Source organism: Myodes glareolus, chromosome 4 (genome assembly GCF_982192425.1).
Source record: "Myodes glareolus chromosome 4, mMyoGla1.1, whole genome shotgun sequence".
Classification (NCBI taxonomy): Eukaryota; Metazoa; Chordata; class Mammalia; order Rodentia; family Cricetidae; genus Myodes; species Myodes glareolus.
In genome coordinates, this window is record NC_142029.1 from 46,306,184 (window position 1) to 46,332,570 (window position 26,387).

Here is a 26,387-nt window from a genome sequence, read left to right on the forward strand (position 1 = left end):
AATTCATGGACTGTCTGTCAGATCAGCAGAACAGAACAGATGGAGAAGAAAAATGGGTCCCTTGAAGAAAGATTACATAGAATTGAAAAGTTCCTACACATTAAAGGAAGTAGCAGATACAGTGATGTGTCAGCCTACAGACTGGATAGAATCTTTGCTCGCTACACGTCTAACAAAGGACTATTATCTAAAACATATAAAGAACCTAAAAGACCAACCACCAAGAAATCAACCAATCAATAAATGGGCTAGTAAAATAAACATTTATCAAAACATGAGATACAAATGGCCAGTAAGCATATGAAAGAAACATCAACATCCTTTGACAATAGGGAAACGGAACATAAAATGACATTGAGAGTCCATCTCATCCCAGGCACAATGGCTACCCGTCTTGGTGAAGCTGTGGGGCAAAGGGGACACATACACTTGCTGATGGGAATGTAAGTCCAGTCGCTATGGAGATCAGAGTGAAGGTGCCTCAAAAACTGAACGTAAGATTACCATATGACTCAGCTCTGACATTCCTGAGTCCTTACCTGAAGGCTCTATATTCAGATATGTCAGAAATACTGGCACATCTGTGTTTCCTATGGAACTGTTCAAAATAGCCAGGTTAGAATTAGCCTCTGTGTCTGTGATCAGATGTATAGTGACAATGAGATATGGATAGTCACGATGGAGCTACGTTCAGCCATAAAGCAGGACAAAATTCTGCTGTTTGCAGGGAAGCAGATGCGAGGGGAGATCATACTACAAGTAAAATAACTCAGCCTCAGAGAGGTAAATATGGCATGCTTTTCACTCATTTGTGGATTTCCAATTTTATGGAGATACATAAAATCACTGATGTGTGGAACACAGGAAAGTACAAGCCAGAATGTAAGGATGAATGAACACAATGGGAGCTGAGGAGAAGGGAAGGATGGGAGGAGGTGAAAGTGGCCAAAATGCAAGCTGTGCTTGTATGAAAACATTTCCTGAGTCCATCAGTACTGATGAGAAGCGGGCATTTTGCCGAGACTCGGTGGGAGAGTGATTCATGGCTCAGAGCTCCAGCCCTTTCATCTCCTTCCCTCACGGGCACGCTCGCCTTATGTCTTGCACGGCAGCCATGCTTAGTTTTCTTTCTCTTCAACTCCAGTCCCCCTGAATATGAAAGTTATAAAATCATTCCACACTAGCTCAGAATTGAGTATATTAAAGGGTTATTTATTTAGGGATAGACTCACAGATCACAGTCCTCTGCTCGAACGGGGAACAGAAACTGAATCCAGAAGCCGGGAGAGAGAGCAAGGGCATGCTTTCCTTCTGCATTTGTAGTACAAGAGGCCATGCCGAAGTGGGCTGGTATCTTAAAGGCTACTGGCTGAAGGAGTTTCTACAGCAGCCCCCAACCCATGTCTCCATTTAAATCACTGTATATACACAAATAGAAGTAGTTTTAAGAGGGTCCCCAGAATTACAAATCTGGAACTTCTAGGAAATGCGGCCCTGTTGTGACATGAAATGGGAAGTGAGGGCAGGAGAGTCAGTTCAAAGGTGATGTGTTTGGTTTCATGGGGGTAGGACTCCTGTGGCGTGAATCTAATTGGTCTTAAAAATAAAAACCCAGAGTCAGATATTAGGGGGTGAAAGCAGAAAGATCAGAGAAGCAGAGTGGCCAACCACTAGCTTTTACCTCTACGAAATCCTCAGACCGAATGGGGTATCCTGTCTCCACAAGTCCTCAGACTGAATGCTCTCAGGTCCTCTCTGTCTCCTCCCATCTTATATTCCTCTCTCTACCCAGTCATATCCCTTCCTGTCTCCACCTCCCTAGTGCTGGGATTGAAAGTGTGTGACTCCCAAGTACTACTGCCTGGCTCTGTTTCTCTGAATCAATTTCACGTAGCCCAAGGTGGCCTTGAACTCACAGAGATCCACCTTCCTCCCGAGTGCTGGAATTAAAGGTGTGTGCCACCACGTCCTGGCCTCAATGGCTAACTAGCATGACTAGCTCTGATCTTCAACAGCACAAACAGAATGTCACCACAGAATCTTACTGAGATTGTTTGCAATTGGTGTTGGAGCGTATACGCACAAACAGTAATGATGACTATCGAGGCTGACCTGGCCTTTGGCTCCCTGTGGACATCTGTGAAGAACCAGAGATGACAGTGTCATTGCCAACATCAGTTCATAGAGAAGGGGTGGGGTGGATGTGGTTGGGTGTTCAGGTAGAGTAGAGGGGTGGGTTTGTAAAGAAAGAATCAGTGAATTCAAGAGTTTCCATGGTTAGGGCATTTTTTTGTTGTTATTTTGCCTGATTTAATGTAGCATTCTTTTTTTAAAGGGGGAAGGCATCTTGCTGGGGATGAAGAATGATTTTTCTGCTGCTGGCTGTTGTGAACTCTTGTTACCATAACAACCGATTCCTTCAGCCAGGAGGGAGGATTTGTCTGTGGAGACAATCTACATGGGACTGTTGTGATTTCAAAAGGAAATCTTTACAGTCCTGTCAGCGGAGCTCCTGTCATTTTGGTGGTGGTAGTGTGAGAGGTTACGTTCTAGTTTAAGGTGTCTAAAGGACTTGTCCATTATCGACTCTAGGGAACCAGGAGCCGCACTGTTTCTGACCCATTATCAAAAGCAAAGCCCTGCAGGAGGTTCAGCCTATGGTGGCTGAGGTCAGTTCATCTTTTCCTTTGAGTGCTGCTTATGGTAAAAATTAATAGCTCTCTTTTGGGGGTTTAAAACAAACTAAGAGACTAACAGAGTCCCATGGCAAGCTTTTATCTCCATACAGAGCTCCAAGGGTCTCCATATTCTTCCAATAGAAAAATCTCGACATTTCACTGAGGCTTAGTGGGGAAGGTGGTTTAGAGTTCAGAGTTCAGTACCATTCACCTCCCTCCTACCTAGACACCATTCCCTCAAGAGTCTCATTGCAGTCACAACTGAACCTTTTCTCCTTCACTCCAACCTCCTTCCCTCTGCCCTTCCTCCATGTCTCCACCTTAGAAGACAGAATTGCTAGCTATGATGCAGTGATGCTGACTCTTCCCGCTGGGGCTGCCTATAGCATCTGTCTTTAAAAGTCCCTGTAGGGACAAGTCAGCACTCACCATGTTGCAGATGGCAGAGGCTTTATTGGCGCTCTACAAACAAAGGATCTACCAGTATATACCCATCTAAACAGATGTGTGTATGTGTACATGCATGCATGCATGCATGTGTGTGTGTGTGTTTAAATGAGTTATTTCAGGCCTCTGTGTGTCTTTGGTTTAAAGCCAAGTTTTCTTGGCTTTTAACGTGGACCACCTCTCCAGATTCCTGCCATGAGAAAACCTGCGTACAGTTTCTACATCCGTATCATAAGTGGTAAAGGTTAAGAGTCTCCCAGACACAAGTTTTCTTCTCATTGTGGGTGAGGTCAGCTTGAATCCTTGCTAGGACCAGCATGATTCTACTATGTGTCATTATGATGGTTGGTTAGCTTACTCTTTCCTCCATCCCACACTGGTATTCCCGACTTGAAAGATAATCTTCCTGATTAAATTAATTATTATTGGAGAAATATTTGCATGAAGAAATATTTTTTTTGATAAGATGCTGAGGACTCTTGCATCTTTCCAGCCACCTTTCTGTGCCAAGTATGATGCCACTCCTAAACATAGTTTACTGGAGAATTAAATACTATTAGAATCTACTTGTAAACCTCTTCATTAAACCTCCTTCATTTTTTCACCAAAACATAGTCTCTCATTAGTTCTGCTTACATCTATAGGTTTATTGATGTATTCTTGTGGGCTTTGAATGCAATGGAGAATCACTATGGGCATTGTTTATTAGTTAGCTTCCTACCACGGTGACAAGGATCCTGAGATAAATTATAAAGAGGAAATATCTATTTGGACCCATGGTCTTGTAGCTCTCAGCCCATTGTTGGTTGTTCGGTTGATATGGAAGGCAGCATAGGAAGATGTGACCCAACAAAATGAATACAGGAAGGACTGAAGTTCCAATATCATCCCCCAGGACACATCTTCAATCTCACTTCCTTCCACTAGGCCTTACATCCTGAAAGTTATAGCACCTTCCAGGAGTATAGATTACCACGCCTTCAACATAAGGCCTTTGTGGGTGTTGAATACCCAAGTGATGGACATCAGTGTTTATACTATGTTTGAATAGTCCTCTGCCAGGTTTGTATTTTGGTTCATTTCTATGAAAATCAAGAAAAACACTAGAATGCTGCACACGTTCTAATTGGTGTTAATAATAAAAATCCAGAGACAGATATTCGGGATGAAAGCCGAAAGATCAGAGAAGCAGAGCAGCCAGCCGCTAGTTCTTACCTCTACAACTCACAGCCCAAAAAGAGACTGAGTCCTCTCTCCACCCCACCTTATCACTTCCTCTCTCTGCCAACCACATCACTTCCTGTCTGTCTGTACAGACCTCCAGACCTCTATGGTTATTTAATGGCTATACCCTCCCTCTGATCTTCATGCAAGCTTTATTTGTAAGTACAAGCAAAATATCAACACACTAGACTCAGAATCTGAGCCCGATTAGGCTAATGGAACAGATCCGTCCTTTTACTTTTTTAAAAAAATGGCATGACTAAATTGGGGCTTATTTTTTAAATATTTTGGAATAGCAGAAATTTTCCTCCCAAATTGTTTATCTTGAGCTGTAATTGGCTTTCTAGAAGGTACATATGTGATGTTGCAGTTGGATGAATTTAAAGATAATTTGGTCTCCTATAATCTGCTTGCACTTCCGAGGGTTTTCTCCCATCATTCAACATGTTGTTATTACTTCATGCGTGTGACATGAATAATTAATATCTAACCATTTAGAAGAGTTTTAAGTATGAAAAAGATTATATTAGCTATAGACCCTTCAGTGCACAGAGTAGCTCTGGGATCAGTTCATCTTGTGCAGCCAGAACTTCTTCCCTCCAGCTGTTACCTCTGTTTCTCCGACCCCTTCCAGGATCTGCTAAACATCATTCTACTCCACTTCCATGAGCCGACTTTGGAATGTCCTCTACATCCCATCACAATGTTTTTGTTTTCTGAGTCTTATTTTATTCTGCATAATGGTCTCCAGTTTTATTTACATTGTAACAAATGGTGCGAGTGATTTCCTTCTTCGTAAAGACTGAAGACATATTTTACTGTGTATATAACGTTTTCTCTGTCATCTAAATGTCATCTAAATGTCAGTGGGCATTTAGGTTGTTTCTGTGTTATCTTAGTCTGTTTGAGCTGCTATAACAAAAAGCCACAGACCAGGTAATTTATGAACACTAGAAGTTTATTTCTCATAGTCCTGAAGGGAGGAAGGCTAAGATGGAGATATGAGCAGATATGGTGTCTGGTAAGACACCACTTCCAAGATGGTGCCTTATGGCTGTATCCTGGGGGAGAAGCAGAGAGGGACAGCTGAGGGCATTGTCCTTGCGTGGTGGGAGAGGAAGGCAGTTCTCATGTACTGCTTTTATAAGGTCACTAATTCCACATGTGGGAGCACCACCCTCATGGCTTAAGGAACTCGTAAAGACTGTATATTAACGCTATCTCAGTGACCGATTTTCAACATCTGCATTTTAGAGCAGACCTGCTCATTGAATTACAACCCTGTCTTAGCCTTTTGAAGAAGGGCAGTGGATACATCAAGACTTTGTATCTTTAAAATATTTGGCACAATCAGAAAATTTGGAACCTATTTCAGTTCCTTTGGATGTATGCCCAGAACAGGGTTCTCTCAATGTTCTCAGTCAAACGCCATTCAAAGGTAGAATTTTGGTTCATTTGGACTGTCTGGTGAAGGGAACTTACACTCTGGTAAAGGAGGAGCAAAAGAAATGATGCCGTATAATAAGGATGATGACTGAGAATGATAAGGGAAAAACTAAGAGGGAGACAGAGCGCAGAAGGGGGAGGGAGAAAGAGAGAAGAGGAGGGGAGGGAAGGAGAGAAGAGACTCAGGGGTAGGGGAGGCAGCAATATGTCAGGGCAATCCAAACTGAGGACACAAACAGCAACAAAGGGAAACAGAATGTTGGGGCAGCAGATGGAACATCAATTAAAACCAGTTTTTTGAGACTCTGGTATCCTCCAGATACAGCCTGTTAACAAATTTCTTATCCCCAGCTCAACTTCTCTTGTGTGGGTGAGGAGCAAGGCTTCGGGGGACTGCGTTCTTCTCTGTGCTGGCACAGTTACGAGTGAAGGGCAGGCACAGCCCAGCTCAGCCTGACTCCAGCGCTGTGGCGTGCTGCCTCTCTCACGCAGGTGCAAAATCAGCAGGGCGGAGAGAAGGCACGGTGTTTCCAGGCGACTCGCTATCCCAGTAAATCACAATTATAGCAAATGAAATGATCACACACGGGGTTCGGGTGTCGGAACGAGGCTTTGGAGATAGAATATGAACCTGAAACTGGATTCAGGGGTGGGAAATTATAAATGAAGCATAAATCAAAATATCTTTTTCTGACATGTGGTACACCCAGGTCTCCGAACCAAGGCTTCCCACAGAGGTGCTATTCACAATTATTTTATGATTAGAGATGCATAGGTGGGTATTAGTGAGGAGGAGGTAGAAATATTTTGAAGCTTTTTTCTTCTGCTTTTATTCTTAATGACATAAAGCAAAATGCTAAGATAAATGAGCCATGAAGCAAGCTTGGAAGTTTTGAATGTAAGAGTAAACACACCCTCACACCATCACCTTCCAGCAAGCATGGCGGACAGCTGAAGGAGCTGTGCTTCCAAAGCTGCTTTTGCTCATCTAGACCCACTGAAGGGCTATGGTGACAGCAAGGTCATTGTATCTTCTGAAATGGATGTGTCTGTGTGCTCAGAACCTAGTCAGTCCACTCCAGGGCTTGTGGTAGATTCTATCCATGATGAAGTAAACACAATAAAGGTGACATTTATTTTTAGATGTATTTATTTTATGTGTATGACTATTTTGCCTGTATGCGTCTGTCTGTTGGACCCCCTAGAACTGGACTTATAGATCGTTGAAAACCACCATGTGGATGCTGGGTATTGAACAGGGTCTTCTGCAAGGGCAGCGAATATTCTTCACTGCTGATCCATCTGTCCAGCTCCCCAGTCGAACAAACTCAAGCATTCTGCTTCCTTGCTGTATTTGGATTACAGAAGCGCAGAACGAGCACCTGGATTTTCTCACTCCCCCCTCTGTATGACCCCTCACTCTACATGAAGTGAGCAGAGCGAGAAGCCAGGTACTGTGCTGGCTGTGGGTCACCTCACCACAGAGGCTTCGACAGCTAAAAAGACATCAGCAGCTGCCAGAATTTAATGAGGTACCAATGCTTTCTTCCGATAGGACAGAGACACAGTGAGGTGACAGGGGAAGGCTCGGAAGAGCACAGAAATTAAAGCCACATCCCAGGAGGATCTCCAAGTGTCTTGAAAGTGTTATGACCTGCTGCATTTTAAGAGTGAAGAAAAGTTTTCTAGAGAGACAAGCCAAAGGATGCTCCAGGAAATGAGACCAGCATGGGAAAAGGCTCAGCGACACAAACCGATTTTACAAAGGTTTGAAAAAAACAGGAAGTTGCATCAGGCCAAGCCTTAGGTGCATTGTGTGGAAGAAGGCAGAGAGTGTGTGTTGACTCAATCCAAAGCAATTTAATATACATGAGGAAGCAGAAAACAATTTATATTTTTGTCACCTGTCACCTCTCCTTCCTCTGAGCTATAAAAAGGACTCCCCCCACCCTCTCCCTCCTCTCAGGGCTTATCCTCAAAATTTTGATATTGGATCTGTAGCAGTCTACTGGTAAATTTATTTTCTTCCTGATCTTCTTTTTAAATAAAATGACTTGTTCTTTATTAAGCAACACATGTATAAGTCAATCATAAAACCCAGTAGTGTCAACCCTACCCTGCCTTCCCTGGGGCCCTTCATACTCTTTCCAAGGAGAAATACTTTTGTGGCTTTCCTATTTGCTGCTCCAGGATTTTATACAGTTAATTCAGAGGCTGGGGAAATGTCACATTGGGTAGCACCTGAGTGTGGATCCCCAACTCCCGGGTAAAAGCATCGTGTGGCAGCTCACGTCTAGAACTCCAGAACTAAGAAAGATGGGCAACAGTTCCCAGGGGCTTACTGGCCAAACAGCCTAGCCAAATTGACAAGTTCTGGGTTGAGTGAGGGATGCTGCCTCACAAAATTAAGGTGGATAGAGAAGCACATCCGTTGTCAGCCTCTGGCCTGTACAAGAGTGTGCATGGACATACACATCTTCATAAACACGTATGTACACATACACCTCTGCATACACAAAGGTACTTTAAACTTATGATCTTTTTTCTTATTTATTTATTTATCTATCTATCTATCTATTTATTTATTTATTTCGAGGCAGGGTCTCACTATGTAATACTGACTGACTTGGAACTTGCCATGTAGAACAAACTGGCTTCAAATTCATAAAAATCCTCCTACCTCTTCCTCCTGAGTGCTGGAATTAAAGGCATGTACCAACACACATGGCTTTTCTTCTTTTTTATCTATCAAATGTTAAATTATATACTGTTTTCCACCTTCTTTTACTTCCTACTTAATATCTGAAAAGTATTTTCAAAGAAACTTGTACAATTGTTTCTCATTCTCCTTCTTCCTCAATGTGTGTGTGTGTGTGTGTGTGTGTGTGTGTGTGTGTGTGTGTGTGTTACCTCATGTAAATCTGTGCTCCATGCACATGCATGCTGTCCATGGAGGCCAGAAGAGGACACTGGATCCCCTAGAACTGGAGCTATAAGTAGTTGTTGGTCATCATGAGAGAATTTAACCTAGGTGCTTCAAATAGGCAGTCAGTGCCCTTAGCCTCTGACCTACCTCTGTAGCCCCTTGCTCTTGTTCTCTGTGAAGTGCAGTATCCCACTATGTAGGACTAAACGGTAATTTGCTTAATCACTCTCCCAGCCTCCTACCTCCATTGATGTGTGATTAAGAATGTACACAGTCCAGTGCTCCAATGTGGGTCTCTGTCTCTATCTCCATCTGTGGCTGGACGAAGGTTCTATGGTGATATTCGAGATAGTCATTAGTCTGACTACGGGACAAGGCCAGTTCAGGCACCCTCTCCTCCACTGCCCAGGGTACTAGCTGGGGGGTCATCCCCATGGACTCCTGGGAACCTATTCAGGGCCAAGCCTCTTGTCAATCCCAAAATGGCTCCCTCAATTAAGATATCTCCTTCCCTGCTCACGTATCCGTCCTTCCTCCATCTCAACCATCCCACACCCCCAAGCTCTCCCCAACCCTTCCCTTCTCCCCTCTCTCTCCCCTACAATGTTTCCAGTCTCATGAGTCTGGCATGTAGGTGAACTTTCAATCTGCATCTCTACTACTGTGTAAAAATGTGAACAACTTTTTATATATTTAAGAGACCATAAAAAGGCATTCTGCTTGAAAATGTTTTATGTTATTTTATATGCAACTGCTTTTCTATGAAGTATTTATAACCTTTGTCCAATCTCTAGTGCCTTTCTGACATCTTATAACTTCGTATAAATTTTGTATTTATTCTGCACATGTTTTTGGGAATCAGCATCCACTCCTACCCCTTATTATTCCCTCTCCTCTGTCGGGGGTGGAAGCCAAAAAGCATTGTTTATTAGCTTACCTTTTCCCTGTACGCAGTTCACAACTGTGCATGTGAGGCGATACCAAAAGCTCCGCCCACTCTCTTCTAACATATAGAGGCAGATGAATGGACTCCACTCCGAGAGGCTGGGATTCCCCAGGTTCCCCTGCCAACCACATCCCTCAGGACCAAGGGGTGCTGTGACAGTCATTACAATTTCCTGGCAGGCAACAGCAATGCCCAATGAAATGTGTCTGTGATCCCTGTAAGGTAATGGAAGATTGTTATTCAGAAGGCATACGTGTGCATATAAAGTTCCTCAATGAAGCGCTGGCATGACCGAATAAAGGAGCCTATTTGCAATATAAAACGACAAGAAATAAACATAATTATGCAAAACCTGAATGAGGATAAAGCCCTGTTGAAGGGAAGGCGAGTCTTAGACAAGAGGAAAGCCGTTTCTCTAGATTTTTATTTTCTTAAAATAATATTGATTTGTTTGTTTGTGTGTATATACATGGGCATGCAGGTGCCATGGCGATTCTCTGGAGATGAGAGGGCAACCTCTGCGAATCAATACATGCTTTGCACCCTGGGAGGTGCTGGGGATTAAACTCAGGTTCTCAGGCTTGGTAGCAAGTACCTTTACCCAGTGAGCCCTCTTGCTGGACCCCATCTACTCCCTTTACTTTGTTTTACATTATGGATTATTTATCTGATATTGAGCAAATTTCCTGGGTCTCATGATTATTTTTATAATATAGATACACAATGCCCTTAGCACGTCACTGGAGACAGACCTATTGTTTCTTACCATGAATAACGACAAAACAGGTTCCTTCCATGTCCGTCCCCTAACTCCCTCTTCCACAACTCTCAATGTTCGCTGACAGTCTAGTTTGCATTTTTCTTTGTACCATTTGTGTATATTTTCTAGGCTTTAATGAGATCCTTGATGTGGAAATTACTAGTAGAGTTTATTGTCCTCATTCCTTTTATCTCTTCCCAGCTTCCAACGTCAAATCTCTGATAGTTAAATCAATTGCTTATTGCCAGGCATACAACCTTCTCCACTTCCCCACTGCCTGAGGCATGTCATTAGCACTGTTTTGCTTCTGACACACGAACTGTTGCTTTCTTGCCTCATTCAGTAACTACCAATTCCTACTCTATTCACTTCACCCATCTCTTTTTCATTTTCTCCTAACGCCTTCCAACTTTAAAAAACAAAAAACAAAACAAAACATTCTTTGGCTTTTATTATTTCTATTGTTTATTTTAGTATGTTTTGTTTTGTTTGGTAGAGGGTTTGAGACGAGTCTCCAAGAGACCGGATTGGCCTCAAGCTCTCCATGTGGCTGAAGATGGCCTTGAACCAGTGATCCTTCTGTTTTAGCTTCCTGAGTTCTGGGACTGCAAGCGTGCAGCAGCATGATGTTTAGCTTTGCCTTGTCTTCCTTTGGATTCTTGGCAAGCTCCTACTAGTTGCCGCTGTATTTCCTTCTGTCACTTTGCCGTCTCCTTCTTAAGTTCTTCTGGGTTTTGCTTTATGAATTTTGAGAACGTTACAGCTTGTATATGAAATGTCCTCCACGGGGTCACATGTTGAATCCTTCTAGGTGAGGACACAGTGAAAGCACCAAACTAAACCACTCTGTGGGTGGAAAGAAAGGTTTATTTTGGAAAATTCACAACGGATGTCACTACCTCTTAGGAGGCAGAGAGAAAGAATATCCAAATGTGGCTGCCATGGCTGTCTCAGGTGGTAGAGACAAAAGCAGAAGGCAGGGAAAGTCTTGCCAGTCTTCAAGGCAGGGGTAGCTGCCAGGGATGGAGTCTGCAAGCAGGAACAGCCTGGAAGTTAGAGCAGATGTGGCGGAGCTTCACTGGCCAGAAAGGCCTGGAAGCCAGAGTTGGGGCTTTTGTATGTGTTACAGGTATGTGCCAATAGAGAACTAAATGCCCCATTTGTAGGAGGTAATCAACTGTAGGGGGAGATGAGAAAAGTGACAAACAGAATCCTGCTTCAGATTTCAGGCTTTTGTTTTTCCACCAGTAATCCTGTTTCCTAGGTGAAAGTCCAACCTAAGCAGAGGTCGGACTGTTATTTCGGTGCTTGGGTTCCCACTCTGGGCCTAATCGTCCTCAGCTGCTGATGCTCTTTTGGGAGTTGGTAGAAACTTTAGAAGATGAGGGCTGACCTATAGAAGAATAGGTCACTGGGGGCAGGTGTGCTCTTGAAGGTAATACTTGTTCTCAGGTCCCTGGTCCCTTTCTGGTGCTATCTAGCGTGATGTGAATAACATCTGCTACCACACGTCCCCACCACGGTGTTCTTTCTCAGAATCAAGATCAAAGGAGCTAAGGGTGATGGACTAAACCCTCTGGAAACATGAGCCCAAATAAGCCTTTCCCTTGAAGTTGATTTTACCAGATATTTTTATCAGAGGGAAGCAAAGTGTTACCAATACAGTCGGGGAGTTATTCAGTCAATTTTTAAATTTTACGACTAGCTTCATATCTTAGGCATTTATTGCTGTGAAGAGACACCATGACCATGACAATTCTTATAAAGAAAACGTTTAGTTGGGGACTTAAACAGTTTCAGAGTTTCAGTCAGTTATCATCATGACGGGAGCATGGTGGCATGATGGAGGAGTAGCTGAGAGTCTTGCAGACAGCAGGAAGTTGACTGAGACACTGGACATTATTCCAAGCATAAGAAACCTCAAAGTCCACCCCACAGTGACACACTTCCTTCAACAGGCAGGCCATACCTCCTCCAACAAAGCCACACTTCCTATCAGTGCCACTCCTAATAAGATTATGGGGGCCAATTACATCCACACCCCATATCCTTGTGAATTCTCTACATTTAATAAATTAATTCCATTTTACTTATGCCTTTCCTACAAAGGTTAATGTAAAAACACAGATAGGTGTGGGAACTAATGCTAATCTGGTAAGGTATTCTGGGTAGGATTTTGGCTTTGCTCAGAAGATGTTTAAAGTTCCCATGGTAAAATTTGTTGTCTCTAAGCTATGCAAACAGTCTCTTCCTACAAGAGCAAACGCTAGTAGAGAAGTCGTGCAAAGACTCACCTGAAGACAGCAAACAGAACTTACGTCTGCTTCCAGATCATTTTTTAATGAGTTTCTTTCCTTTTTCTTTTTTCTTTTTTGAACCCCACACAGCTCACATTATCCCAGTCTTGGGTTTAGAGAGGGAGTAGGAAACGTGCATCAGTTCATGTTATTACAGAACGTGAGACTGAGTTTTAGTCATTTGGAACCAGCAACATAATATTTTTCCATTTGTTATGCTTTCTGTGGTAGGTCTTCGGTTCTGACCTTGCAAGAGGAAGTGAAAGAATAAAATTCCATCCGTGATTTCAGTTTTTCCTTCTGAGATGCACAGAGTGGAAAACATGTATTTCAGTGCAACAGGAAATGAGACTGTGGTCTTTGAACTATCTGAGACTTTTAGGGTCACTTGCTATTCATCTGGTTACATCAAATTACCAACCAGCTAGAAGGAAATAATTGGAATGACCCGACATTGTAAAACTGTGCGGCTCAGCACAAGCAGAGTCATCCTGATCAATGGCAGAGACAGAAATTACCAGCATCAGAAGTGTTGAAATCATTCTTATCAAGTCTCTAGAATTGCTATAAAATGGTTTTCCTGTTGCCCAGTAGATGTATCTTTGGGGACCTCTACCTTTGTAGCTTTTTTAAAGGCCATACAAGTCCTTTGAATCACTGCATCAAAACTTCCGGGGACATTTTTTTTTGCCTTCTTTTCATTTTGGGAAGCCCAACATTTCATTTTAAAGAGACACGTGGAACCGTAAAGGAATACACTCAGGGCTTAGAAACAGTAGTTAAGAAAACCACGTGAGTCCATAAAATAACATTTCTGCCAGAGTGAGAAAGTGTCACCATTATAGCACAAGGGGATGCTGATGACCACACACACACACACACACACACACACACCCACACACACACACACACACAGCCTGTGGACACTTTACATATGTAATCTACATAAACTATTAATACTAGGTCTTCTGAATCACAAATACTTAGTTAAGGGCTATGTAACCAATTACAGTGTTTTGGTAAATCTCAATAGTCAACTGGATAAGATGTAGAACTGCCTACGAGACAGGTCTCTGGGCACGACTGTGAAGGGTTAAGAAGGCAGGTACACATAGTATAACAAACATTCTATTTTATTATGCTGATGGCCATCACACAAGGATCATACTCTAAATTCCTACCTAGGGTCCTAAGAAAATCTCCCCAAGACTGCTCACCTCTGTAAGATATCTTAGCTGAAGGTCAGGTCCAGTATCTAACAGAAGTCTCTGATTGAGGGTCAGGATTCAGGGAGACTCTTCAGTCACAGGGCAAATCAAGGTGGCATCTCTCCAGATGTGCAGAGCAGAGCATTGCTCTTGGTCTCTGCTTATAGACTGTCCCATGGGTGTCAAGGGGTTCTAGGACTGTGCTGGCTATCACGAGTGAGTGATGTCCCTGAGATCTGGTTAGCAGGTGCAGCCTTGGGTGTAGTGGAGATCCTGACTGAGCCTTGGGTATAGTGGGGATCCTGACTGAGCTGTTTTTACATGTCTAAAAGGTGTGTTTTACTATGCTCATTACAAAGACTAGCAGCATTCCCTGGGCTCAGATCCTGGGCTCAGATCCTGGCCTGTATAAAAGGGAGTGAACTGAGCACAGGTATCCATCACTTTTCTTCCTGACTACAGATGCCACGAGGCCAACTGCTCTCATCTGCCACCTTGACCTCCCTGCCACAATGTGATGGACCACACCCTTGAACTGTGAGCTGAACCAAACCCTCTCTCCCTGAAATTGCTTTATCACAGCAACAGAAAAAGTAATGAAGACATAATGGTTTAGGTTTTCCCTTCATAAGTCTTATCCTGTATGGATACTGGGGTTGAAAAGCATTGACTCAGAATATTTCCTCGTCTTCTGATTTCTTGCATACTGAGAATGAAAGCCCTTATCTGTGTCCTTCAGAATAAACTTTTAAAACATATTTTCTTCAAGTTGTGCTTCTAGGAACAAAATAAAAAAACAAAAACAAAACAACAACTACAAAAAAATCCATTTCTGGTCCTGTAATGAGAATTTTTTTTTCCTTCCAGGGTCTATTTTGTCTCTGAACACATTCTTTATTAATCCATTTAATTAGATACTGTTAGAGGCAGCTGATTTTTTTGTGTGGATGTGTGGGAATGGGGGCAAATTGGTCCATTTAGAAGTAAAGTGGCTAATGTCATCACCATGTAGATGAGGGCTTTAAAAATCAAAGACAATAGCTGAGCAGTTGTAGCATATGCTTTTAATCCCAGCACTGAGGAGGCAGAGACAGGCAGATCTCTGCGAGTTCGAGGTAGCCTGGTCTACAAGGCTGGTTCCAGTTAAGCTAGGGCTATTATACAGAGAAACCCTGTCTCAAAAAACCAATAAAAAGTAAATAAAAATCAAAGACAAAATTACCTATGTAAATTGTTTCTTGGGCCTCAGACTGGATCTGAACATTCTTGCTTGGTTCTCACAAGAGCATCTCAGAATGTTGCCCTTGGCATAACTCTGGCAATTTCTCGGTGATTACTTGAGAACACTGTTCAGATTGTCCTTCTCCATCTGTTGCTGTGACCCCAGAGTAGCAAACCTAACATCTCACAGTGCCTGGGAGGGGGGCTGTTTATTTGACCCTTGAAAAGCTACCAAGACCTTTTCTCAAGCTTTTTTCTTAACTAGCCCTTTGTAAACCTCAGCTTGGAGCTGGATGCAGATAGTCTTTCTATACTATGGAGGATACCAGAACCCACCACAAGCATCTTCAGTTAGGGTGCCTAGCACACCAGTGGGCACATTTATCAGACACAGTAGGACATATCCAGTATGAGTTGTCCTATAAAAGGCATTATGGCTTTATCTAGAGAATACGATAATGAAATGCTGGTTTTAAGGATTGCAGGAATATTCAAGGCTATCAAAACAATCATCTTTCACAGAACCAAGGTGTTGTTCTTCTGACAGAAAAATCACAGAGCTTGGCATAAAAAGAAAGGTGTGCTTTTGCTGAGATTTGGTTCTCTCCAAAGCATCTACTAATTTACTATGGAATGAGCTAAATGTACAGAGCTCAGGTCTAATCAAACAGGGAGAAACATCTCCTAGCAGATCTTACCTGTCTAGTTTGGCTAATTCTGGTTAGGAAGGACGCACCTTCCACAGCTGTGCATACATGAAATGGCTGAAGAAACTGTAATCCCTTGTCCCAAAGAATGTGCAGGTTCACCGTGCTCAAGTAATGCCACCTCCAAAGACTGTAGGGTTAAGCTATTACAACATTCTACTCACAGAAAGATGATTCTAAGCTTACCTAAAACAGCCTGAAGTCACATGTGTGCTCCAGTGGCTATTTTCCCCTTTATCTGTACTTAATTAACTTCGGTCTCTGGCTCTCTGGCATGCCCTGCCATGACACATCAGCTACGAAACCACCAAATCTCTGCTGAAGATTGTCTGAAAAATCACAATGCAATTTCCTAGTGTCCAGTATTGTGTGCCTTGTAAATTTCTAAAATGAGGAACAGTCAGACTGGATAAGGAGCTACTGTAAAAAGTTACTGCTGTATCAGGGCATCCTGGTGTTCAATACCATCTGCCCTAGGGTATAATGTACAATATCGGGTCACTTTTTATTATATTTGTAATTACCTTTTTGTTGTAGGGAGGCCGCTCGTTCATGTCCCAGTCACCCAGACTCCTGAAACAATCACACAGAAACCATATTATTTAAATCACTGCTTGGCCCGTTAGCTCTAACTTCTTATTTGCTAACTCTTACATCTTAATTTAATCCATTAATCTGTGCATCACCACGAGGTTATGGCCTACCAGCAAAGTTCCCCTATGTCTGTCCCCAGTGGTGGTTCCATGGCTTCTCTCTAACTCTGTCTCCTTTCTCCCAGCATTCAGTTTAGGTTTCCCCACCTAACTCTACTCTACCCTATCAGGCCAAGCCAGTTTTCTTTATTAATTATCCAATCATATTCACAGCATACAGAGGGGAATCCCACATCCCCTTTTATTGGAAGTCTTCCTTCAAAAGCTTGGTGATATGAACATTGAACTTATTTACTGACGCAACCATCCAGGGACATAAAGACAGATAATAACACCCACTATGACTCATAATGTCACCATTTAGTTTATGTGATGGCTATTCTTGGTTGTCAACCTAACTGTATCGGAAATGAATTACAATTCAGAAATGGAGGGCACACTTGTGATTCAGATCTTGAGGCAAGAAGACAACACGCCTTTAATCCAGATTTTGACACTGGAAGGCATACCTCTAATCCAGGCCACACTTTCTGCTGGAAGCCTATATAAAGACAGTAGAAGAAGAAAGGGTTTGTTCATTCTTCACCTGCTGTCCTTCCCCACCTCATCAGCACATCCATTCCTTCACTGGCATTGGAGTCTACTTCTTTGGGATTCCAGGAGACTAGTTGAGACCCCCAGCTTCGTGTGACTGAACAACGGCTAGATTCTTGGGCTTTCCATTCACAGCTAGCCTTTGTTGGACTGCAGCCTGTAAGCCATTCCAATAAATTTCCACATAACCATGCAAACACACACACACACACACACTCACACACACACACACACACACCACAGAGAGAGAGAGAGAGAGAGAGAGAGAGAGAGAGAGAGAGAGAGAGAGATTAATTCCTTAAGTTCTGTGACTCTAGAGAAACTTGACTAATACAGTATGGATGGATGTTCAATACATATGGGATACATCACTCTTCTTGGATCTGTCTGAGGTACTTGGGACTGACATTAACTTCAGGGTTTGCCATGTTCTGCTTTATCATATTCTAGTCCCATTCTTCACTTACTAGAAGAGACTCCAGTGTTCTTCACACCAGTGTAAGCCTGACACACAGAAGGCGTTCATGAGATGGATTAATGAATCATCAGTCTCAGGAAGATTATTTAGTATTCAGTGGGTAATATGAATTCAGGAACTTAAGCATAGAAAAAATGAACAAAGAACCAGGTCAGATCCTCCTGTCAGACCCAGCCCATGATGGGAGGACTGGGGTGTGGGGGGGTGGCTGTTGTAAGCCAGTGTAGAATAGTAGGACACTTCCCACTACCTTGTGCATGATCTCTGTCTATTTTTCCTGCAGAGTCCCCAACACATACAATGAGAATATAATGTATGCACATTTTTGTTGTTGTTTGAGGAGTAATATTTTAAAACACAGGAGTTGAATGCATTTAAACCTTGTGAAGAAAAACATTGAATTGGGGACATGACTCAGTGGTTATTTGCCACACAAATGTGATCAGAATCTGAATCCCCAGAACACATGTGAATGTCAAGTGTGTCTGGTGACATGCTTATAATTCTAGCCCTGGAAAGATGGAGACAGGGAATGACAAGGACCAGCTCACAGCCATATCAGCAAGCTCTGAATTCAAATGAAATCCCTTGCTCCATGAATGAGGTAAGCAGCTGAGGAAGACTGCCAACATCAGTCTTGGGCCTCCTCATGCACTCTTGCACACACACACACATGTACCTGCAAACACGCAAGCACCCGTTTACACACAGAGACACCACATGCATATCCATGGGGGGAACATGGTAGGATAGCAGAGTGAATCAAAGAGCACAGGCCTGTACTGGAGTTGAATCAGGCAGGTTGGGTGACTTCAGGCAAATTCAAACTCTGCTCAGTTTCCTGCAAAATGGAGATGATGTTAATGATAGTATCTAATCACTGGACTAACTTCAAATAGTAGTTATGGAGACAGGACAAACTAATATTTGTATGTGCCATATAAATGTACATCAAATTTAAACAGTTGTCTTTGGGGGAATGAGAGTAAAGATGTTATGATGTGTGTCAGTCACCAAGGCCTCTGATTTTTTTGCAAAACAACATGCTATATTTCATTACTTCTTTGGGGTATGCAGACGTCTACTGTCCCCATCTGAGATTTACAGAAGCATGACTTATTTGTCTGAACCTCATGTCTGGTAGAGAATCAGCCTTCCCTTGTCTAGTGAGACATCTGAAAAGAAGCCTGTAGTTCATCACTCATGGGCAATTTACTTCAGCACAGCAGTGGTGGAAGGACCATTGGGGGCTGGAAGAAAATATTTTCTCTTTTTTCCTGATAAAGTGGGTATCTTGCTGAGGATGAACCAAGAGGGAATTAAGATAACACAAGAGGAAATGAGCAGAAAATCAAAGTTATTGGAGTTGGTAAGAGTCGGGGTGGAAATAGGCTGCTTGTGGGATGCTGATCCATACAGCACCCAGAAAGCAGAATTCCTACTTGGTGTCCTGCTTGCCTGGCTCTCCTCAAGCCTTCCATTCTGCTATTATCATTAGTGCAACCCCTGCTCCGTGTTCTCTGATGATACAGGCATTGTTTGCAACCTTCAGAGATCCATAGAGCAGTTTGCAGTCAAGACTTTCATTTTGAATTTGAGGATAATCTAAGTAGAGTTACACTAGACAGGTTTCCGAAGTCCATTCCTTTGGCCCCTTAACACCACCTAGATTATTTCATCTTTGAGGATCAAGCTCCGAGTCCTCCCACACACATATGGTAGACACGGGACACATGGGACTTCAGTGGGTATGGTCTTCAGTCTGTGGTTCCCCCAGCCTGGAACTTGTGTGACAGCGACACTTGAATGCCTGCCTCCATGCTTCACCAGAGAACAGCTGACAAATCACCACAGAACAAATCAGAAATCCATCCCGGGGTAAGTTCTACACATGATTTCCAAGAGACAGTGTGCTCGAGAGGCATGAGGAAATAGAGAGAAACCAAAAAGATGACCCAGACAGCTCAGGTGTCCACAGCCCCCTTTCAAAGGGTCTGATGCTCGCAGGCTCGGAGGAACATAGAAGGCATCAGACCATGTGTGCAGCTCAGTGGGCAGTGTGAGTCTTAAACTGTTTTGTTTGTTTGTTTGTTTGCTTTAGTTTTTTATCTGTTTTTGTTTTTTTTTTTTTTTTTTGAGACAGGATTTCTCTGTGTAGACTTGGCTATCCTGGACTTACTCTTTAGACCAAGCTGGCCTTGACTTCAGAGATGTTCCTGATTCTGCCTCCTGAGTGCTGGAATTAAGGGCTTGTACCACTACCTCCTGACAAAATGTTTCAGTTTTTGACTGGGCTAGCTGCAGGGACTGTGATAAGAAGAATCCTCCTAGAACTCCTAGAATTCACAGGTCCCAGGTTTGCCCACTAGAAACAATCCATGTGGTCTGTTGAGCACAGCTCAGGTTTTCTGGGAATCTCCCAACAGCAATGCCATGCTGTGTTCAGCTGGAGATCTGTCACTGGCATCTTGACACAGAGATTAAAGCAGACCATCCTCGGTCTTAGTTACATTTCTATTGCTGTGATAAAGCACCGTGACCAAGGCACCTTATAAAACCAAGTGTTTAATTTGGGATTTACTGGTCCAGAGGGTTAGAGCCCATGAGCATCATGGTGGGGAGCATGGCAGCAGGCAAGCAGGCAGGCATGACGCTGGAGCAGTACCTGAAAGCTCACATCTTAGGACACAACTACACACAAGGCAGAGAAAGAGGTTCTGAAATGGCTTGAGTCTTTTGAAACAACAAAGCCCAACCCCAGTGATATGACTTCTCCAAGAAGGCCGCACCTCCTAATCCTTCCCAACCAGGCAATTCCACCAACTGGGGACCAAGTATTCAAATCTATGAGCCTATGGAGTCGATCCAAGGTCTCCACACAGTCAATATTTCTTGTGAGAAGATCGCATATATCTCTTCTGCTTCCAAAGATATGAGGCATTCTCTCAGGCAAAGAGAGCTTGAAGACAGCATGCTGTTGTCTTCTCATTAACTTCTTTCTCTCTTTAAACAGACACCTGCCAGAACCCACCACAGAACTACACATCACATCTGCATTTTATACTTTTATGCTTACCTATTAACAAACGCATACAACACCCATTATCTGGCACATGTCATGCACAAGACATGGTGTTTTCAAAAATGAACAGGATATAGAATCTGTCTTCAAGAACCTCATGACTCTTGCTGCGTGGTGGTGGCACACATCTTTAATCCTAACACTCAGGAATCAAAAGCAGGCGGATCTCTGTGAGTTCGAGGCTAGCCTAGTCTACAAGAGCTGGTTCCAGGACAGGCTCCAAAGCTACAGTGAAACCCTGTCTGTTTGTTTTGTTTTGAAAAAACAAAACAAAACAAAAACAAACAAACAAACAAACAAACAAAAACCAAAAAACAAAACAAAAAAACTCAAACCACTTCATGATTTAGTAATTAAAATCTGTTAGGTTTGTAGCAAGAGTGGGATCTGAGGTTTAAGTTATTTGTAACATAAAAATGTGGTAGTGTTAACTGGGCGGTGGTGATGCACGCCTTTAATCCCAGCACTTAGGAGGCAGAGGCAGGCAGATCTCTGTGAGTTCGAGGCCAGCCTGGTCTACAAGTGCTAGTTTCAGGATAGGCTCCAAAACCTACAGAGAAACCCTGTCTCGAAAAACAAAACAAAACAAAAATGTGGTTGTGTTTAGAAAAAACAGGGCTTGCTATTCACTCTGGAAGTCTGGGGCTATGGGAATAGAGCTCTCCCACATGCATGGGGTGCTGGCCAGGCCATGAGGCAAGCCAAAACACTGGGGGATTTTCTATTCCCTCTCACACCCATGGTGTGCTTTTGTGCAAGTCAGTGACCTTCCTGAAGCTTTGACTTCTTCATCCACAGCACGGATGACCTGCTGGCCTCACACACTCATCATGGAGTCAAATGAGAAAAGCCCTGGAAAGGAGTCTGAAGGACATGCCAGGAATTTCCACAAAAGCAAGAAATCTGGTCTCTTTTCTTTGGCTCCCTGACATCTATAGGAATTCCTGGATCTTGATACAATACTCGTGGTACATATTCACTGAATGAATGCACAGGGTAGCAAAAGTAACTGCCCTTTCACTTTAGACAACTCAGAACTATGGCAAATTCATTCTTTGCTATTTTACACGTGAGTCTGTGTCCGTGCATGCGTGCGTGCGTGCGTGTGTGTGTGTGTGTGTGTGTGTGTGTGTGTGTGTGTTATAGAATTATTGTGCCACAGGGGTGAAAATGATCTGCAAAAGCACAATGTTCATCCTTGCAGGGTGACTTGAATGCCCTTGACTCTGTCCTTGCTATGTGCTTACATGTCTATCGTGTTCCAGATCATGGTCACTGGGGAGGTGTTCTTTGGGCCACCTAGTAGAATTTTCTTTTATTCATATGAGACCCATCCCGACCTAAAGTCACCGAACAATTCTCCCCAGTCCTTAGTCTTCCAGTGTTTGAATGCAGTCATCACCTTTTTTCCTCCTCCTTAGATTTCTTACTGTTAAATAGATTAAAAAAAAAAACTTTGACTACGCGTGTCTGTTTCTATGCAGTAGCCTCTAGCAAACATGGACAAGACTGACCCCACTTATTGGTAGAAGCCTGAAAAACACTGACAAGCATAAAATAAACATAAAGGAACAGAGAAAACAGCTGCTTTGTATTTTGTCATGTCCAGAGTGACTTAAGACAAATGTCATTTTAGCAATGCTGTGAAGGAAAAAAAAGTCTAGCATCTGCTTAAAGCTCTACCAAAGATGAGTTAAGTAAACCATGGGACACACTCAGGGAAATATTACCAGTGTAATTTCACATTATAATATAAAACATAAAATATAATAAAATGAAATTACATGAAAAAATTAATATTCCAAATTATGGCTACCACATCTGCACTGTTTAGGCACTATGGAAATGGTCCTGTCTTACAGTTAGATAGGACTAATGAGATGCTGCCTGTCACTCATGATCTTGTGGCAGTGAGGAATAAATGGTCTTTTCTCCTGTAAAATGTTTGTGTTATCCTTGAAGTAAAAGATTCAATGTCAGTATATTTACTATTTCTGAGATTTCTTGCACATAATCACACAAGGGAGAGAGAGAGAGAGAGAGAGAGAGAGAGAGAGAGGAGAGAGATGAGTAGATGAGTGCCTCATGACTCTTGCTGCGTGGTGGTGGCACACATCTTTAATCCTAACACTCAGGAATCAAAAGCAGGTGGATCTCTGTGAGTTCGAGGCTAGCCTGGTCTACAAGAGCTGGTTCCAGGACAGGCTCCAAAGCTACAGTGAAACCATGTCTTGAAAAAACAAAGCAAAACAAAACAAAAACAAACAAAGCAAACAAACAAACAAAAACCAAAAACCAAAACAAAAAACCCAAACCACTGAGAGAGAGAGAGAGAGAGAGAGAGAGAGAGAGAGAGAGAGAGAGAATGTGTCATCTCATTGCTATCCATTTTTCCTTCTTCTTCACATTTGGTTTCACAGAGAAAGATGTCCACTCTAGTATATCCAAAAGTGTGAAGAGTCATCTTTCTTAGAGATAATCTGGGGAGAGGCAGAAGTATGCTCACTGCTTTTACCACATTACTGATGCTCCTGTCCTTGTAAGTATTGGCCCCTGCTGTGGGATAATGTTCTTGTACACCATAAAGATTTGTCACTAGTACTGCTTTAATAAAATGCTGATTGCCCAGTAGCCAGGCGGGAAGTATAGGCAGGGCAGGGCGACCAGACTAGGCAGAGGCACAGTCTTCATCCAGAAGCAGAGGAAGCAAGATGAGAAGGCCTTACTGAGAAACGGTACCAAGCCACATGGCTAAACGTAGATAAGAATTTTGGGTTAATTTACATTGTAAGAGGTAGTTGGTAAAAAGCCTGAATAATGGGGCAAACAGTGTATAATTAATACAAGCCTCTGTGCATTTATTTGGGACTGAATGACTGTGGGATCGGGTGGGACAGAAACTTCTGCCTGCAGGCCTTTGTATAAAGGGGAAGATGATAACAGTTCTCCGAATAACTACTGTTTGTTTGCCAAGCATCCAGCATAGCGTGGAGCAGTGCAGAGTGTAAATGTCTTCTACTCCAAGTTCATTGTAAAACCGCACCAAAGATGATGACTATGCAGAGGAATCAGGCAACTTCCCCAAGGTGAGAGTACTCTGGAGCTGGCTCCCTGCTGCTGTGGGCTAGACGAGGACAATATGGACTTTGCTGGATGGGCTGTGCTAAGGCACCTTCAGGTGTTTGGTGGTGTCTCCTGATGTAGCTTTGTGGTAGGCATTTGGGGACAGCAGTTGAATTGGTGCATATTTAAGATGGCAGCAGAGGCACCCAGAAAAGTTCAGAAGCTGAAAACCAGAAATGAAGAAGAAGCTGTGCTAACAGCAGGCTGGATCCTGTGATGAGACGCTCACAGCAGGGTTTGATGAGGTGCCATGGAGAGGGGAGAGTAGAGATGGCCTTTGTTTCTCTAAGGGTGATAGGTCAGGACTCTGAAGTTCAAACACATCCTGTATCTCCCAGACGGCCGTCATCACAAACCCCCTCCAAAGTCATCACAAACCCCCTCCACACACACACACACACACACACACACACACACACACACACACACACATAGTGGTTATTTGAAAGAAAAAGACCCCCAAAGGGAGTGGAATTGTTGGGAGGTGTGGCTTTGTTGGAGGAAGTGTGTCACTGTAGGAGTGGGCTTTGGGGACTCCTATGCTGAAGCTATTCTCAGTGTCAGAGACCACTTCCTGCTGCCTGCAAGGTGTAGAACTCTCAGCCACTTCTCAAGCACCATGTCTGCCTGCATGCCCCCATGCTCCCCACCATGATGATAATGGACTGAATCTCTGAAACAATAACTGAGCTCCCAAAACTATATGTTTTCCTTTATAAAAATTATCATGGACATGGTATCCCTTCACAGCAATAGAAACCCTAACTAAGACAGAAGGTGGTATCAGCTAGACTGTTATTGTAATGGGCCTGTTCATGTTTTTGTTTGAAGGAATATGGGCATTTGTACTGTGGATTAGAAAAACAGCTGAATGCTGTAAGGGCCATACTAACAGAAGTGTGGAAAATAGTGGTATTGAATGTAATTCGGTGAACTGTGGTGGGGTTGGGAGAGGTTGATCAAGAAGTTACAGAGGAGAATAATTTTAGTATGTTGCCTAGAGATCATTCTTGTGATTCTTTGAAGAAAGTGGCTGCCTTTGCCCTTGTCCGAAGACTTTGCTTGAGGCTAGAGAGAAGAGTTTTGGATTAATTCTGTTGGCAGAGGAAATCTCAAAACAGCCTAGTATAGACTCCATTGTGTGCTTATTAGCGATAACTCTAATGAAGATTTCAAATGAAAAGGAGCAAGCTGAGAAGGTTAAATTACAAAATGTAAAAATTAAGGAGAAAAGGAGCACCAAAAAGTGAAATGGAACTAAATCCTGTGTTCAAGGAGATAAACAGATTAAGACATGGAATAAAGGAAGTGGAGACCTCAGGGCAAATTTTCATTTGTGGAAAGAAACTTTAAAAAAAAAAAAAAGCTTAGAGCTGGTATGGTGGTACACGCCTTTAAACCCAGCAATAGGAAGGCAGAGGCTGGCAGATCTCTGAGTTTAAGGCCAGCCTGGTCTATAGAACAAATTTCAGGACAGCCAATATATCAATCTTAGGCAGTGAAGAACAGAAAGCTGGTAAGGATGTAATTGAATGAGGGGATCATGTTTTAGCCCCAGCAAACAGCAGAACTTGGCAGCTTCAGCCACATGGTTCTGACTTTAGAGTTAAGGATAGAAGAAACAGGTTATGGAATTTGCCCTTGAGATTAAGGAAAGCCACTGAGGACAGGCGGTGTCCCTACATGGAAGCCTAGAGAGGCCATTGCATGAAGCCGTGAAGCTTGGATTGCCTTGGAGACCTCAAAATGTTGGATCAAAGAGCCATGGGATACCTGCTGAGGAAAGTTGCTAACAGGGAGTGGAACCAACCCGAGAGAAAGAAGTGTGCTGTAGTCACCAAAGCTGAATGGAGGTGGAGATCTGAAGAGCGTTTTTACATCAGACATGGAGATGCAGTATGGAGTTTGCCTGACTGGCTTTCAGTCTTGCTTTCGTCCAGTATTTCCTCACTATGCTCTTTGCTCTGTGTTTTGAAATGGTAATGTATATCCTGTGCCATTTATATGTTGGAAGTATGCGATCTGCTTTTTGACTTTGATTTTACAGGTGATTATAGATAAGAGATTGTGTGAATCTCAGAAGAGACTTTGAACTTTAGACTTTTAAATAAGCTTGAGACTGTGACTGACTATGGGGATTTTTGAAGTTGGACTGAATGCATTTTTGCATATGATATGACTACCAGCCAGGGAGTTGAATGTGGTGGTTTGAAAGAAAATTGTCCCCAAAGGGAGTGGCACTATTAAGAGGTGTGACTTTGTTGGAGTAGGTGTGACTTCGTTAGAGGAAGTGTGTCACTGCGGGAGTAGGTTTTGAGGTCTCCTACGCTGAAGCTACTCCTAGAGTCAGATACCATTTCCTGTTGCCTGCAAGATGTAGGACTCTCAGCTGCTTCCCAGCACCAGGTCTGCTGCACGCTGTCATGCTTACGCCTATAATAATGGACTGAACCTCTGAAACTATAAATGAGCTCCCCCACCAGTGAAATGTTTTCTTTATGAGTTGCTGTGGTCCTGGTGTCTCTTCACAGCAATGGAAACCCTAAGACAGAAGTCTTCCAGTCAGGGTAGTGAGTACAAGGGAGGGCAGGTGGGCT